General features: G+C 35.9%; 1 protein-coding gene and 1 pseudogene across 14 annotated transcripts in view; one reads left to right on the forward strand and one right to left on the reverse strand.

Annotated features, from left to right (window-relative positions):
- The window catches only part of TDRD3 (tudor domain containing 3), a 160,902-nt gene that overhangs the window by 21,410 nt on the left and 121,513 nt on the right, over positions 1 to 17,979 (forward strand). The window lies entirely within an intron of this gene.
- Positions 12,602 to 13,560, reverse strand: LOC140599213 (glyceraldehyde-3-phosphate dehydrogenase pseudogene; annotated as a pseudogene).

Below are 17,979 nucleotides of genomic sequence, written 5' to 3' on the forward strand. Positions count from 1 at the left end.
GGTGAATAATCTTTTCAATGTATTATTGTATGCAGTTTGCTGATATTTTGTTAAGGACTTTTGCATCTATATTCATCAGTGATATGGTTCTCTAGTTCTCTCTTTTCTTTTCATATCTTGTTTTGATATCAGGGTAATATTGGCCAATGTAGTAAATAAATTGTAGAATTTTTTTGGAATACTTTGAGAAGAATCAGTATTAACTCTTCTTTAAAAGTTTGGTAGGATTCACCTATGAAGTTATTGGGTCTTTTGTTGGGAGTTTATTACTAGTTCCATTTCATTGCTAGTAATTGATGTGTTCAAATTTTCCATTTCTTCATGATTCAGTTTTGGAAGGTTATATATTTCTAGCAGTTTATCCATTTCTTCTGGGTTGTCCAGTTTGCTGACATACAATTTTTCATATTATTTTCTTATAATCTTTTATGTTTTTTTTTGGTGTTGGTTGTTTCTTCTTTTTCATTTCTGATTTTATTTATTTGAATCCTCTCTTCTTTCTCTCTCTCTCTTTTGTGAGTCTGACTAAAGATTTCTCATCTATGGGGGACTGGGTGGCTCAGTTGTTTAAGTGGCTGCCTTTGGCTCAGGTCATAATCTCAGGGTTCTGGGATCGAGCCCCACATGGGGCTTTCTCCTGCTTTCTCCCTCTCCTCCCTGCTTATACTCTCTTTCTCACTATCTCTCTCAAATAAATAAAATCTTAGAAAACAAAAAAAAAAAGGTTTATCATTTTTGTTTATCTTTTCACGGAACCAGCTTCTGGTTTCATTTATCTGTTTTATTGTTTTTTAAGTCTATTTCATTTATATCTACTCTAATCTTTATTTTTTTCCTTTGTTTTACTGGCTTTGGGTTTTGTTCTTCTTTTTCTAGCTCCTTTAGGGATAAGGTTAGGTTGTTTATTTGAGATTTTTCTTGATTCTTGAAGTAGGTCTGTATTGTAAACTTTCCTCTTAGAAGAGCTTTTGCTGTATCCCAAAGTTTTGGACCATTGTATTTTCATTTTCATATATCTCCATGTAAATTTTGATTTCCTCCTTGATTCCTTGGTCGACTCATTCATTGTTTAGTAGTATGCTATTTAGCCTCCATGTATTTGTGTTCTTTCTAGATTTTTTATTGTGGTTGAGTTCTAATTTCATACCAGTATGGTCTGAAAAGATGAAGAACATTATTTCATTCTTTTTGAGTTTATTGAGACTTGTTTTGTGGCCTAACACGTGATCTGTTTTGGAGAATGTTCTGTGTGCACTTGAAGATATATTTTTTTTAAGATTTTATTTATTCATGAGAGACACAGAGAGGGGGGAGTGGGCGGGGAAGAGGCACAGGCAGAGGGAGAAGCAGGCTCCATGCAGGGAGCCTGATGCGGAACTTGATCCTGGGACTCCAGGATCATGCCCCAGGCCGAAGTCGGCGCTAAACCACAGAGCCACCTGGGCTGGCCTTAAAGATATTTTTAAATATTAAAGCCATATAAAAATAGTTTTCAATATGTCATAACTTAGGGAATTCTGTACTCATCATGCCTTTTGAGAAGTCTAGTAGATGAGTTTTAGCCAGCCAAATGATGTCTAGGAAACTTCACCAGAAGGTTTGATGGTGAACATTTAAAAACATATAAATATATGCATAAAACTGAAATAAAGATGGGGATGAAGATGAAATACCAATGTAAAAATGTTATATACTGTGACAACATTAGAAATAAAGTAGAAATCAGGAAGAGAGGGGAGAGGGAAAGAGGAAAATAGGCAATAGGTATTACAGAATACCAAAAGTACCTGATAAGCCAGATGTTAACAAGTTAAATGGGGAACCTGGACTCAGGAATTAAAAAAGGTAAAAGTACAAAGGCACTACTAAAACAAAAATACAGAACTTGGTAAAAAAATTTATTTAAACAAAATTAGCAAAGAATACACATCTTGTGGACAAAATGCTAAAAATAAGGAAATACACAATTTATAAAATATGCTAAAATTGAGACCAAATAGATCAGTTATAACAATTAATATAAATGGGCTTTAGTTACTTATTTTTTTACTTGGCTCATATAACAAAAACCAACTATATTCTATTTATAAGAGAGATACTTTGAAATGATTTAGAATGACTAAAAGTAAAAGGATGGACAAAAGTATCAGTTGGACAAAAGGACCAGTCAAATGGAAACAGTATGAGAACAAGGATAGTGATCTTGATATCAAATATGGTAGAATTTGAATCCATAGGCAACAAAGAAAGCATTAATAACATCTATAAAGTAGAAGTATTACAAACAACAGTCTGATTATACTGCAATAAAACTAGAGTTTGCTAATATAAGTAAAATGTTCTCTTCCATCTGGAAATTTAAAACATCAAATAGTTTCTTAATAAAAGAGAAATACAATTAAAATCATGGAGTTAATCCAGAGAAAAATTGATTGCACTAACCATTGTCATCAATAAAAGTGAAAAAATAAAAATAAATGAATTAAATTTCCAGTTAAAAACACAAAACAAAAAACTAGAAGAACAACAAAGCAAGCCAAAAGAAAGCATAAGGAAGAAAAATAATGAAGATAAAGGCAAAAATTGATGAGAGAGATTAGAAAAACAGTAACTCTAATAAATAAACCAAATTCCTGGCATGTTTTTCTCCCTGGCCACGCAGTAGCTTTTTAAAAGTTGTCAGCTTTATTGATACCATAAAATTTACCCTTTTAAAGTATACAGTTCAGTAACTTTCAGCATATTCACAAAGTTGTACAGTCATCACTACGATGTAATTCTACAATATTTTTATTACCCAAAAAGAAAGCTTGTACCCATTACCATTCTCCCTACCCCTTTTTCTTCAAGCCCCTGGCAACCTCTAACCTGCTTTCTGTCTCAGTGGATTTGCCTATGGATATTTTATATAAACAGATTTATACAATATGTGATATTACATATTTGATTTCTTTCATTTAGCATAATCTTTTTATGGTTTGCTCATGTTGTAACATGTATCAGTACTTCACTCCATTTTATGGGTGAATAGTATTCCATTTGTGGAACTCACCACATTTTGTTTATATCCATTCATCACGTGATGAACTGTACTCTCATGTTTTTGAAGAGTTAGCAAAGTAGGCAAATCATTATCCAACTAATTCAAGGGAAAAGAGAAAACACAAATATATAAAATAAGAAATAACAAGGGGAAATACCAATTGAAACCAAATAAAAAATATCATGAGGCCACTTTGCAAATACTTTTGAAAACCTATATGAAATAAGTAATTTTCTAGGGAAATACAAATTACTAGAGGCAACCCTATTGGAGCTGACCAATGACCATAGAAGCAACAGAGAAAGTTAAAAAGGAATAATCCCCAAAGCACTCGGGCTCAGGTGGTTTTGCAGGGAAATTCTACCAAACCTTCATGTAACATATAATCCTAAATGTTTTGTAAATGATTCCAGAAAAAAGGATGGAAAACTTCCTAATTCCTTTTATGAAGGAAGTGTAACACTGAGACTTAAGCCATATAGACAGCACAAAAAACTATAGCAAATGCAGCTAATTAACATTGACGCAAAATTTCTGAACAAATAATAGCAAACAGAATTCAGTACCACATTAAAGAAATATACAAGTTTGGGTAAATACTAAGAAATCTCTTAGTATCACAGAGCATATTAATAAGCCTAAGGGAAACAAATTATATTATCTCCATTGATGCTGATTTTGAAAGCCTTTGAGAAAATTCAGCATTCACTCATTATAAAAACACTCAAGAAAATAGGAATGAAGGGATACTTTTTTTAACTTGATAAGATGTTGTATAACTTAGTCTTAAAGCCTCTACCTTACTTAATGGAGAAACATACAAAATCATTAACAAGTAGTGCCCCCTACTTTTAACTATTCATCATTGTACTGGAGATATTAAGCCAGTGTATTATACAAGATAAGTCAGGGTAAAGAAGCTTTAAAACTGTCTCAATCTGCAGGTGATATAATATACTTCAAAATCCCAGAGAATCAATGATAAAACTAAATCCAACAACAAAATAATTTAGGGAAGTATAAGATATAAACATACAAAAATCAATTCCTTCATACACACAAATTATATAAACAAAAAAATGATGGTACGTGTTTAGCATGGAGACAAAGAAGGTTGAATATATAGGAATAAATTTAACAAATGTGTAAAAGCTATATGAAGAAAAAATTTAAACACTCATTAAAGACACATAAGTAAAATTTGAAAGATATGTTTGTTTTTTAGATGGAACAACTCAACATTATAAGGATGTCAGCTCTCCCCAAGTTAGTTTCTAAATTCAATAAAATTGCAGTAAAAATACCAACAAGTTTATAAAATTAGGCAAGTCGATACTAAAATTTACATTAAAAACATGCACAAATATCCAGGAAAACACTTAGAGAAGAAAAAAATATGCAGGAGGAGGGGAAATAGTCCTACCAAACATTAAGTTATAAAGTCTCTGTAATTGTGGCAGTGTGGTACTGCTGCATGAATAAAAAAAGCAGACTAGTAAATTGAACAGAAAGTCCTGAATTAGACTCAAGTACAAATGGAAACTTAGTATGTGGTAAAGGTAATGTATCAGCTCAATAAGGAGAGAGAAACCCATGTAGTAATTTGAACAGAGAAAATTTAGGATAGAAATTATGAAGTGTAACAGGGTATTAGAGTAATGAAGGCTTATCTAGTATGAAGTAAAGAGAATTCCAAAGAGTATAGGAGTAGCAGATTGAGCAGCTATTATCCTCCTTGGGAGGAAGAACTTCCCCCTGTCTTTAGTGTTGAGATTCAGACCATTTTGAAGAGGACAGTGAATGGAAGTGGAGTTGCTGTGGTTCTGCACCAGCAAAACTTGCTGGAAATCACTTCCTTGCAACTTGTGGAAATTTACCTTTAAGATGTAAGGAAAAGCTGTTCATAAGGGATAGATCTTCCTGCAGTCATTACACTGGGCAACCACCTAGGGATGGTGCTGGATGATACGCTGGCCACTCTGCACTATAGGAGCCTATTGGACAAGCACACCTGAATCATGAAGCAGAACCCTTTTATCTTGCAGTCCCCAGTGTCCTCTACTGACAACCTTAACATGGTGCTGGCTGGCAAAGAAAAAAATACATATAGGGCTCAGATGCATTTTCACGGTTCAGGCAACAAAATATGAATTTGGGACTGAGAAACAGATCACTCACCTAGGCAACATCTCAGAGCAGAACAATGAAGGCTCATCATGAAAGCCTGTTACTTGGGCAACTTGGTAGCCATTTGGAGAAAGATAAAATTATATCCATGTCTTCATACCATACACAGAATTAACTCCAAATTGATTACATAGTCTGCTTGAAATCATACACATAGTAGAAGAAAATGTGGGAAGGGCAATTCACACACAAAAAGAGAAAAATGATTCTTAAACATGCAAATTAAAGTGACACTGGGATATCCTAGAACACCCATAGGGTGGCAAAAATTTTTAAATATGTGACATATTCTGTTGGCAAGATTGTGATGAAACACTCTCCTAAGTTGCTATCATGAATGTAGATTGGTGTAACTATGGTAGAGGACAGTCTTGTCCTGCTCCCTCTCTTCAGCCTGCGAGGCTAAAGGCTGAGAATGCCTTCCAGTGCTTTTTCCTAGTTCTGGTTACTGAGCAACATGAGCATCTCAGCAGACTTCTCTAAATTCTTTAGCTCCACTTCCTGCTTTTAGTAGTTGAAAGTCTGGAGTGTTTAATTCATTATTTAATATAATTGTTAGTGTGGCTTATTTTAGTCTCCCATTTTATTTGTTTACTCTTTATTCCATTTGTTCTTTGTGCCTTCTTTTTCAGCCTTCTTTTTGGTGCAGCATGTAATTTTTAGTGTACTGTTTTGTCTCCTATGTTGACTTTCATTATACTTCGTAGTGCCATTTTAAAAATGGCTCCTTTTCTGGAGATTACAGTGTGAATCTTTACATTATCACAGTCTGCCTTCAAATAATAATACTTCATGAGCAATGTAAGACTTTTACAGCAGTGTAATTTTATTTATTCCTGCCTGCCTGTTGTCCTTCTGATTTTTCGTAGTATTTTTAATTTCACTTTAAACAATCTATAGTCTTAAAGAAATTTGCATATATATGCAAAGGTAGTTTAAAAGATTTTCTATATTGGTAGCACTTGAGTGGCTCAGGTGGTTAAGCCTCTGATTTCAGGTCAGGTCATGATCCCGGGGTCCTGAGCTAGAGCCTCATGTTGGGCTCCTTGCTCACCTCAGAGTCTGTTTCTCCCTCTCCCTCTGCCTGCCACTCCCCCCTTCTTGTGTGCTCTCTGTCTGTCAAATAAATAGATAAAATCTTAAAAAAAAGGTTTTCTGTATTTACCATTTCAGATACTTTTAATTCTTTCCTATGGTTTCATCTTATATTATTTTGCTTATGACTAATAATTAATGTTAGCATTTCTTGTATTGTGTGTGTGATGAATTCTCTCAGGCTTTGATCTAGGAATTTATTTCATTTTCCTTTTTGAAGGATATTTTTTCTGGATATAGATTAATAGATTGACTCTTTCCTTTTTTTAAATGTGGCTTTATTTTCTCTTTCAACCTTTTTGTGTGGTGGGGAGAGGGGCAGAGGGACAGGAAGAGACAGAATCATAAGTAGACTCCATACCCAGCAGGGAGCCTGACGCAGGGCTCAGTCTCACAACCCTGGGATCATGACGTGAGGCAAAATCAAGAGTTGGAAGCTCAACCAACTGAGCCACCCAGGTACCCCAAGATGTGGCTTTAAAATGAGTTGTTTCTGAAGAAAAGTTAATAGAAATTCTTATATTTTTCCTCAGTACGTAATGTGTCTTTATTCTCTCACTGCTATTAGAATTTGTTTCTATTTTTTTCACTATCAGTTTGAATGTAATGTGCCTTGCTGTGATTTTCTTTGTATTTAGTTACTGTGAGGTTTGTTGAGCTATTGCATCTTTGGTTTGGTATCTTTGATCAATTTTGGAAATTATGTAGACATTATCTTTTTGTATGTTTTCTCTGCCTTATTCTTTCTCATTTCTTTTTAGGACTCTACTGACACTCCATGTTAGACTTGGTTATCTTGGATTTTCCATTCTGTTATTTTTTAATTTCTTTTTTTTTAATTTAGCTACTTCTTTTTTAACCTATGTTCAAATTCACTAACCCTTTACTCTTTTGTGTCTGCTATAAAGCCTATTTATTGAATTCTTTATGTCTGATCCTGTATTTTTTCATTTTTAACATTTCTATTTTTTTATAATTTACATACTCTTTGAATTTCCTCCTCACTTCCTGCTTGTTGTTTAATTCTTCCATGCCTTTTTATTTATAGCATAGCCAGTTTCAAGTGCCTACCAGTTTTGACATTTCACTCACCTCTGCTCTGCTTCTACTCTTTTTGTCTTTTGATTGTTGCATCAACTTTTGCTTTATGGTATGCCATGTAATCTTTTATTGCATTGTTCTTATACAAAACAACTGTAGAGAATGAAATAAATAATACTCATTTTCATGCCATTCTAAATCTGGAGTTGTAGGGGTAAGGAGAGATAAGTTAATCAGGTTGGTGGTTATTGTGGCTTTTTTTTTTTTTTTTTTTTTTTAGTTTTAGTTTGTGGCAGATCACCAATGGTTCAGGTGCTGTGAGGGTAGGGTCACAACTTTCTCTTTAATAGGACCTGGAATCCAAACACTGGCAAATTCCAGGAATCTACTCTTGCTTCATAGCTAAGCTGCCAGCTTTAAAACTGTGGGAGTTCTGTTTCTCTCTGTTTAGCTGTATAACTTGTCAGACTCATGATTCATATTCTGCTTTTTATGCCTCTTTCAGCCCTGTTGGGTCTTTCCTGTTAAAGCCTGGAGTGATTTGGAATGGTTACTTTCAGCTCCTGCCTTACTCCCTCTAGTTGAAAACTTTGAGTACCTGGAGATTCAAGAGTGGGGAAGGTAGGGGGAGATGAGAAGTTCTTTTTTCTCTCCCTCCTTGCCTATAGTCATTTGTAGCTGAAAGCCTGGTGTGTTCAGAGGGTACCTCTCAGATTCCCTACTCTGGACTCATCCTTCTGTGGCTGAAAGTCCAGAATAAATCTGATGGATCTCTCTTTTTCTCCCTCTCTCCCTGTCTTTCCCCCCACCTTCCCCCACATTCTAGCTTTTGGCCAACAATACCTGAGTAATTGGTGAAGACTAGTGTGAGATGGCATATAGTTGAAGACTTGCTTATGACTGGAAATCCTTGGGATTCTAATCTGTGAGGCTAGACTATATGTGGCTATAAAGTCTGTTAAAAGTATGGGTGATTTATCCTTACTCAAAGTGTGTTAAATTCCTCTTACTTTTTACTAAGGATGGAATTACTGTGGATCTCTTCTCTTCTATGAAGGACTAGTCATTTTCTAGAATTTTATTCATGGAAGTTTCTTTGTGGCCTCAGTTCTCTAATGGCTTTAAAAATCGGAGAAGGACAAGCATATGTTCTCATTCATTTGGGGAATATAAATAATAGTGAAAGGGAATATAAGGGAAGGGAGAAGAAATGTGTGGGAAGTATCAGAAAGGGAGACAGAACATAAAGACTCCTAACTCTGGGAAATGAACTAGGGGTGGTGGAAGGGGAGGAGGGCGGGGGGTGGGGGTGAATGGGTGACAGGCACTGAGGGGGGCACTTGACGGGATGAGCACTGGGTGTTATTCTGTATGTTGGCAAATTGAACACCAATAAAAAATAAATTTATTATAAAAAAAACCTATGAATTTGTAGTTATCCAGTTTGTTTTGAACAGTTGAGGATAATGGTTTCTTGCTGCTTTTATAAAACTTTCTTTTCTTGCTATTTCTAATTTTATAGAACTTTCTCTCTTCCCCTGAGAAAAATGTGGAATTAATAACCAATGAATCATTCTTCTTTGACTTTAAATTATCCTTATAATTTCCATTAATATTACAAGTTTTTTTTTAATGTTAAAAAGATCTATTTGTTTATCTTAGAGAGATAGAGCATGCACATGGGAGGGAGGGACAGGGGAAAGGACGAGAGAGTCCCAAGCAGACTCTGCACTGAGTGAGCATGGAGCCAGATGTAGGGCTCATGACCCTGAGATCAAATGCTTAACTGACTTCACCAACTAGGCGCCCCAATATTACAAGTTTTGTACACTTGAGGTAGTATATTGACTGTGTCTATTCTTAATTTGAAGTAATAAGAGGTAACTCATTGTCCTGAAATATCACTGAGCAAAGAAAGATTCTATTGTCCTGAAATATCACTGAGCAAAGAAAGATTCTATTGAATGTACCTTGATAATCATGACATGGAGATGCTGAGTTGGAGACTAAATGGTCATGTAGTCCAACTCCTTTATTTTACTTATGGGAAAATATGGCTGTGTTCTAGCTGGCCATAATTCGGTCGAGTGTAATTCCTGGTTATCTGAAGCTATTGCACTTTTATTTGTTTTTAGTGCAATGTTTATAGTCTTTAGATTTCCACTTTGTAATTTTTAGTCTGCTCTGGCTATCTTATTTTTTCAGACTTCATTTGAATTTTAAAATGTTTAGAGAGATAGATTATTTCTCTGAGGTGCTAATTATTTGTATTTGTTTCTCCTGTAACATAAATGAGATTACATATATAAATGGATTTAATTTATGTTGCATTGACATTAACTAAATGTTGATAATACTGTGTATGTAGTGGGTTATTTAATTAGAACATAGATTAGTAGTCATGAATAATGTTTTTCTTTGAGTTATTTTATGCAGCAAAATTGTACTTCTTCATAAAAGTTGGACTTTGATATTAATTTTTAAGATATGAGATTCTAATACAAAAATTTTAGTTTATCTTAATTATAAAAATGAAAAGCTAACCATTTCAGATATGTAGCAAATAGCAATGAATAGCTATTTGTTTAATCAGAGAAAGGTAAAAAATATAAAGTGCAATCTTCTAGGAATAGGTGCCAGCACAAGTTTTGTTTGTTTGCTATTTTTATATTTTTATAAATGACTGGAGAGTGGAAGAGAGGAGAAGAATTTTTAGGTTGCCAGAAGGTATTAAGCTTTTCTAACTGTTAAAATGCTCAATCCATGGGATTAAAGTAGAGCAAGTTCTTTCAATGAGTACATATTTGCCATTAAACTAAATAAAAACTAAATTTTATAAAATAAACTATAAAATAAACTTTTTATTTATTTTATTTTAACAAAATACAGGCCCAGTAAGCCTTTTTCTTCCTTTTTTCCCCCCCTTAGGATTATATTGACCCAGTTATAAGTGGCCTTAGATAACTAGAGTCTCTATTCCTTTTACAAAAAACATTGAAGAACTATGTGATTTTTTTTTTCTGTATCTGCCATAAATACAGTTATGGAATTGTAAATTTCCTTCCAGTTTTCTTCTTTCATTTACCTCTCTGCTTTATTTTCTTCTGCTCTCAAGTCCTTTATGGTATGACATAGAAGATAGCTTTGAAATCATAAATCAAGACTTACATTGTTCCTAGGGCAAGCTAATAGAATAGTGGAACTTCCTCTAGCCGCTTTTTTACTTAGTTTGCCATTTCTCTCAAATACCATTCCATTGTTTACTAACTGTATAACTTCACGTAGGATAATTAATCTCCATTTTATTTGTAAAATAGAGATAAAATAATATGGGGGATTATTATGACAATTAAATGACATCTAATTAACATAGCTGGCATTTAAAGACAATATTTATTTGTCATCCTTGTTATCTTGTTATCAACATCATCATCTTTATCCTCATCTCAACTTTATTTCCTTCCTTCTGCCTGTTCTGACAATTACCTTCATATTCCCAACATCTTTCCATGCCCCTGCATACTTGGTAATGTCTGGAGACCTTTTTGGTTGTCACAACTTGGGGTGTGCCACTGGCATCTAGTGTGTAGAGCCTAAGAATGCTGTTAAACATCCTACACTGTACAAAGCAGTCCCCTAAGATAAGAATCATCTAACCCAAAATGTTAATATGTAAGATCGAGAAAAAAAAATGATCACAAGTGTGGAATGCCTTCTTCCCCTTGTGTCTCCCTTCCCCAGCCCCCCTCCCCGCTGCTCCCTTCTGAAGTGTTCCATTCTTTTTCTAATCTGAAGTGATTTTTTTTAAAAGTTCTGCTGTACATCTCTCTTTTGAGATTTCAATTTATCATTTTCTTGTGTCAGATTCATTTTCTTTTTTAGTTTATTCCATTTCCTTGTTAGTTCACATCCTTATGTAGTTTAATTTCCTATGAATGCATGGATAAAAGTAAATTTTCTTGCCCATTCCATATCTGAAATTATATTTATTTTGTCCTCACACCTGAGTGATATTTTGGATAGTTGTAGAATTAGAAGTGGAAATCATTTTTTTTTCATAATTTTGAGGACATTAACCATAAAAAGTCTGGTGCCAGGCTCATTCTTCTTTGTTCTTTGTTTTTCCTTCCTTATTTACTGACTATAACCTTTTTAGAGTCCTTTTTTATATCTCTGGTATCCTGAAAATTCACAGTTAAGAATCTGGGTATTTTTTCTTCCATTTATTGTTTTGGGAACTTTTCTTTTTTACTGAGTTCTTCCAGTGTCATTATTTATATTTTTAGCTTTGGGAAATTATCCTTTTTTTTTTCCCTTGTTAATTTCCTCTATACTCTTCTCTTTTTAGAACCTATTTTAACTAGATATAGGACCCTCTGGATTATTTCTTTAGGTTCTCTTACTTTTTGGCAGTAAATAAAGCACAGAGATTAATAAAATAACTACTGATGTTGCAAATACCCAGAATTGACTGTTATTAGTTGGTACGTTGACTTTTTTTTTTCCTAATAAAAACAGAAATTTCAAATAGTTCTTTTTGATTCACATCTTCAGTCCTCTATCTGTCATTCCTTTTTCAGAAGGAACCCTGCTGTAATTTTTGTATGTATTCTCTAAGGTGATTTAAAAAAACATTTACCTATATGTATACATAAATAATATGTAGGATTACTTAGTGAATAATTTAAGAATTTATATAGTTACTATTGCACAGCTTATTCTTTCTGTTCTATGTCCATGTTGATATATGTAGATATATTTGTAAGCTCTCTTAAGGCAAGGACTTTGTCTTGCTCATTGTGGAATCACCAGCACCTAGAACAGTATCTGACATATAGCTGGCACTCAATATATATTTCTTAAGTGAATCAACATAGTTTGTTTTTAACTGCTACGTAGTAGAAACTGAGGGAATATACTGCACACTTTATTCACATTTTATTTATCCATTCCCATATGGATTGACAATTTAGATCATTTCTAATTTTTTTTTCTTTTGGGGGTACAGTATACTTTATTGATGGTACATGGCAAGGTAGGGCTCAAGCCCCAAGCCCCTCCCCTTCCTCGGGGTCTAAGATGTAAATCGGAGATCAGGAGATTCTCAGTGTGTTGGGGGATTAAGTTGGGGCAGGGACTCCCCAGCAGCTGAGGGCCTCTCTCTTCCTCTTGTTCTTGCTGGGGCTGGTGGTCCAGGAGGCTCTTACCCTTGAAGGCCATGTGGACCATGAGGTCCACCACCCAGTTGCTTTAGCCGAATTCATTGTCATACCAGGAAATGAGCTTGATGAAATGGTCACTGAGGGCAATGCCAGCCCCGGCGTCAAAGGTGGAAGAGTGGGTGTCACTGTTGAAGTCGCAGGAGACAACCTGGTCCTCAGTGTAGCCCAGGATGCCCTTGAGGGGGCCCTCCGATGCCTGCTTCACTACCTTCTTGATGTCATCATATTTGGCAGCTTTCTCCAGGTAGCAGGTCAGATCCACAACTGACACATTGGGGGTGGGGACACGGAAGGCCATGCCAATGAGCTTCCCGTTCAGCTCAGGGATAACCTTGCCCACAGCCTTGGCGGCGCCAGTGGAAGCAGGGATGATGTTCTGGGCAGCCCCTCGGCCATCATGCCACAGCTTCCCAGAGGGGCCGTCCACAGTCTTCTGGGTGGCAGTGATGGCATGGATGGTGGTCATGAGGCCCTCCATGATGCCGAAGGTGGTCATGGATGACTTTGGCTACAGGAGCCAAGCAGTTGGTGGTGCAGGAGGCATTGCTGACAATCTTGAGGGAGTTGTCATACTTCTCGTGGTTCACGCCCATCAGCAGAAGGAGTAGAGATGATGACCCTCTTGGCCCCACCCTTCAAGTGAGCCCCAGCCTTCTCCATGGTGGTGAAGACCCCAGTGGACTCCACAACATACTCAGCACCAGCATCACCCCATTTGAAGTTGGTGGGATCTCGCTCCTGGAAGATGGAGATGGACTTCCCGTTGATGACAGGTTTCCCGTTCTCAGCCTTGACTATGCCGTGGAATTTGCTGTGGGTAGAATCATACTGGAACATGTACACCATGTAGTTGAGATCAATGAAGGGGTCATTGATGGCGACAATATCCACTTTGCCAGAGTTAAAAGCAGCCCTGGTGACCAGGTGCCCAATACGGCCAAATCCGTTCACTCCGACCTTCACCATCATGTCTCGGGGACACGGCTGGCACTGCACCAGAAGATGCAGCTGTCTGTTGAATGGGGAGGAGCAGAGAGCCCATTTCTAATTTTTATGCTATTTATTATAAACAGTGTTGTGTTGTGAAGCATCCTTATATATCTCTTTGTACTTGTGTTTCAGGTTTGTATCAAGATTGCTTACCTAGAGTTGGAATTGGGTTATAGGAAATAAATTAAAAATTTTTAACTTTTAAAATCATGATTTTAAAACAATTTCTCTTGATATATTTTTGCATTTTGTTTTCCTTTGAGTACTTTGTATCCTGGACCTATAGTTTTATCTTGCTCTTTGAAACTATCAAGCTTTTCTATTTTTTTTTTTAAAGATTTTATTCATTCATTCATTCATTCATTCATTCGAGACACACACAGAGAGAGAGAGAGGGGCAGAGACACAGGCAGAGGGAGAAGCAGGCTCCATGCAGGGAGCCCGACATGGGACTCGACCCGGGTCTCCAGGATCATGCCCTGGGCTAAGACGGCACTAAACCGCTGGGCCACCAGGGCTGCCCCTATCAAGCTTCTCAAAATCATAATCTACAGCCCCAGGATCCACTCATGTCTGATGCTTGAAAGAGTGAACCTTTGATTTTAAGTTATTAGCCAGTTTTAACTTCTTTTTAAAAAATAATTTATTGAGATAAAGTTTACATAACATAAAGTTAGCCATTTCAAAGTGAACAATTCAGTAGTTCTTTTACTTTATTCTCTTATCTTGTATTTTTTTTGTTTTACTTCCTGAATGATTTCCTTGACTTTTTCCAAACTTAACTATTGGGTTTTTAATTTTGCTAAATATTTTTAATTTATAGGAACCCCCTTTTTCTTTAATATTTTTTCATGATACCCTACCCTTCTCTTTATGGAGTCTTCTTTAGTGGATGCTTTAATATTTTTCATTATGCTCTGTTTTTCTTTGATCTTTTGACTCTAGGGGAAATAATCAGAGATCCTTTCCCCTTCTGAATTATTTCTCTTTCCTCTTTTTTTTTTTTTTCTGTTTGTTGGTTTTGGTCTCTGTTTCATGTTATATATATATATATATATATAGGCTTTTCCCAGTTGTCCCTGGTGTTTGGTTATTAGTTCACAGATTATTTTTTTAAAGATTTTATTTATTTAATTATGAGAGACACAGAGAGAGAGAGAGAGAGAGAGGCAGAGACACGGGCATAGGGAGAAGCAGGCTCCATGCAGAGAGCCCGATGTGGAACTCGATCCCAGAACTCCGGGATCATGCCCTGAGCCAAAGGCAGATGCACAACCGCTGAGCCACCCAGGCGTCCCTAGTTCACAGATTAAAATGAGCCAGGAGAAAAACTCTGTATACCTGGAAGGGACTCTTAGACTAAAAAGCTTTGCTCTGGAGTGACCAAGTGGATTACTTAATAACTCACTTTAGGACTTGTAAATGTTACAGTGGGGTGAGTTTGTTTGTTTTGTGGTATGCAGTGTCCTTATTTGCCATCTTGGTTTTTATTTTTTTATTTTTTTTTATTGGAGTTCAATTTGTCAACATACAGCATATCACCCAGTGCTCATCCCCTCAAGTGCCCCCCTCAGTGCCAGTCACCCCAACCCTCCCATCTTGGTTCTTCCTGAAGAAACCATTTGGCTTCTTTAAAGAAAAACCTGCATGTATGTTCTCTTCTCTTCTCTTCTCTTCTCTTCTCTTCTCTTCTCTTCTGTTCTCTTCTCCTTTTCGTTCTTGTTTTTGTGTTTATTTTATGTGGCAAATATCTGGCTGCCAGACTTTGAGTGTATGCCATTGAGTATGGGGTGGGGCCAGTAAGAGAACATCAGCCATTTTTCTCTTCTGTTTCTCCCCTCCTCTTATTTTCTGTTTATCTCCAGCTCAGACAACTCTTTAAAAGTCTGCTGCCTGCAGGGCATGTCCACTTGGCCTTCTTGCAGACACATCAAATCAGACCTGCCTCAAACTGAACTCATCATCTTTCCTCCAAAACTACTTCTCAGTATTAACTCTCAGCATTCTCACTCTCCCTCATTTCCCCTGAGTTACCAGGTACTATAGGATTTCATCTCTAAATGCCTTTTGCATAAATAAATAAATAAATAAATAAATAAATAAATAAATAAATAATTTAAAAAATAAATGCCTTTGCCTCTTGCTGCTTATCTGTGTCCTCCTTGTCAATGCCCTATTCTAGATCATTTTCATCTCTGATTTGGGTTTAGCTTCCTCGTAGTAGCTTCCTAGTCATGTCTCAGCCTCCAGTTTGCTCCCCTCCTGTCTGGTTTTCTGTTGTACACAGCCAAAATGTTCCTAGTTTATCCACAAGATAGTTAAAGAAAAGGAAGCGGTCTGAGGAAAGACTTTCTTTGCAAAAGCAAAGCTTCTCACAATGTTATCCTGACTGGTAAAATTCAAGTTTTAGGGTGGCATGATGAGGTACTTTCAGGGAAATGGTTTAAGAAACAAAGGGAAAGGATCAGCAAGCCTGGAAAGGTGGACTGATAGTTGTTGGAAGCTAGGAAAGGCCTATTATGACTTTAGAAATCTTTAATGACTCAGACCCAGATGGACTTTAAGATTGTCTCTTATTTTATAGATGACTGACCTGAGGCACAGCACAGGTCACACTGAGTTAGTTTTGAAGGTTTTGAAGGTTAGGTTTGAAGTTTCACAGGTTGTTGAACTGTGAGCATTTTTTTTTTTACTCTGAGTTTAAGCGCAGTTACTCAGAGCATAGACTGGGACCACTCTCCTGGGTTAGCATGCTAGCTCTGTCTTTCGTAAGTTGTGTGTCCACGAACAAGTTCAGTTAAGCTCTTCGTATTTGAGGTTCTTCATCTGTAAAATGTATAATACCAGTACATACCTCATAGGGTTGTTGTGAGGATTAAATAAGTTAATATAAACAAAGCACTTAGAATGATGTCTAGCACATAATAAGCAGTGTTGGCTGCTATTATTATATATTAATGTAAGGCATCCTGAGTTTAATTATGCATGTGACCTAATTTATTACACCATGTTACTTAATATTTTCATTTTGTGATACAAGGAAATAGCTATGATGCTTATAATGTATTTTCCACGTGTACAAGAATTATAGCCTACCTCTGGTATTGGTGAAAGATGTGGCCTGATTCTGTGTGAATACCACTATGAAGTACTGAAAAGCTGTCCTGAGATGTGGAGATCTGGTGGTTGGCAGAATTCTTCTGTAACTCATTCCTGTAAGGCAGCCACTCAGCGGATGGACTTCAAATTTGTGATTTAGCAAAATTACACATTATTATGTTGAGACTTTAAGGGTTACTTACAAATAGTGTTCAATCCTCATACTAATATGCTAATATAAAATATGTTCTGAGGATGTTAATGGCAAAGTTAAATTCCCTCATCTAATTAACTCTGTATATTAAAAAAAGAAAAGAAAACAGGTTGTTGATTGAAGGACTCTTTAGATCATTTAATATGTTACTTAGCTTGTCTTGTGACTTTCTTAAAGGGCAAAATGGTGAAGCCTGAATTATTTGATTCTGACATTGGTCGTTTTGGCAAATGATGATCTACTGGTTTTTGTAGAATAATAATCAACTACCATAGAATTGTATTAACATGCCTCAATTATAAGTGAGATCTTTTTTTTATTAAGACAGATGATGTAAGACATTTCTTATTTGTCAAATAAGAAAAAAAAAACCTGTTAAGAAAGGTATAAAATTAACAAACGAAACTTTTTGACTTATTAAAGACTTTATGATGCTACTTAACAGTTTAACACTGCAGTGTAGAATGTATTACTGATGCTACAATTTAGATATAGAAAATATTTTTGACTGCACAATTCGCTTATTTCACAACTCTGAGCTTTTTTTTTTTTTTTTTTAAGATTTTATTTATTCATGAGAGAGAGAGAGAGGCAGAGACACAGGCAGAGGGAGAAGTAGGCTCCATGCAGGAGGCTGACGTGGGACTTGATCCCAGGTCTCCAGGATTGCTCCCTGGGCTGAAGGCAGCGCTAAACCGCTGATCCACCTGAGATGCCCAACTCTGAGCTTTTTGCCCTCATGCAAGATTTATCATTCAAAGAAATAAGTGATAGTTGGTTATGTTGTTTCTAATCTCAGCCCATGATACCACACTTCCTCCTTAGAGCCTACTCTGCAGACCTAATTACCCAATTCATTTTATTCATACAGGGTACATTAGAATATTTTTGTTTCCTTTTATTATAGCTTTTTGCTGTCATGTCTGCCAGTTCACTGGACATAGACATCTTGAAGATGGGTCTGAACTTTTAACTTTGCATTATTTGTAGTGCCAAATAAGTCTCAAATAAAAATTTTGCTGAGGGAAGGAAAAAATAATTCATGAAAGTGAATTAGCTTTAAGGAAACTTAAAAAAATTATTTGTTA

This window comes from Vulpes vulpes, chromosome 6 (assembly GCF_048418805.1).
Source record: "Vulpes vulpes isolate BD-2025 chromosome 6, VulVul3, whole genome shotgun sequence".
Taxonomy (NCBI): domain Eukaryota; kingdom Metazoa; phylum Chordata; class Mammalia; order Carnivora; family Canidae; genus Vulpes; species Vulpes vulpes.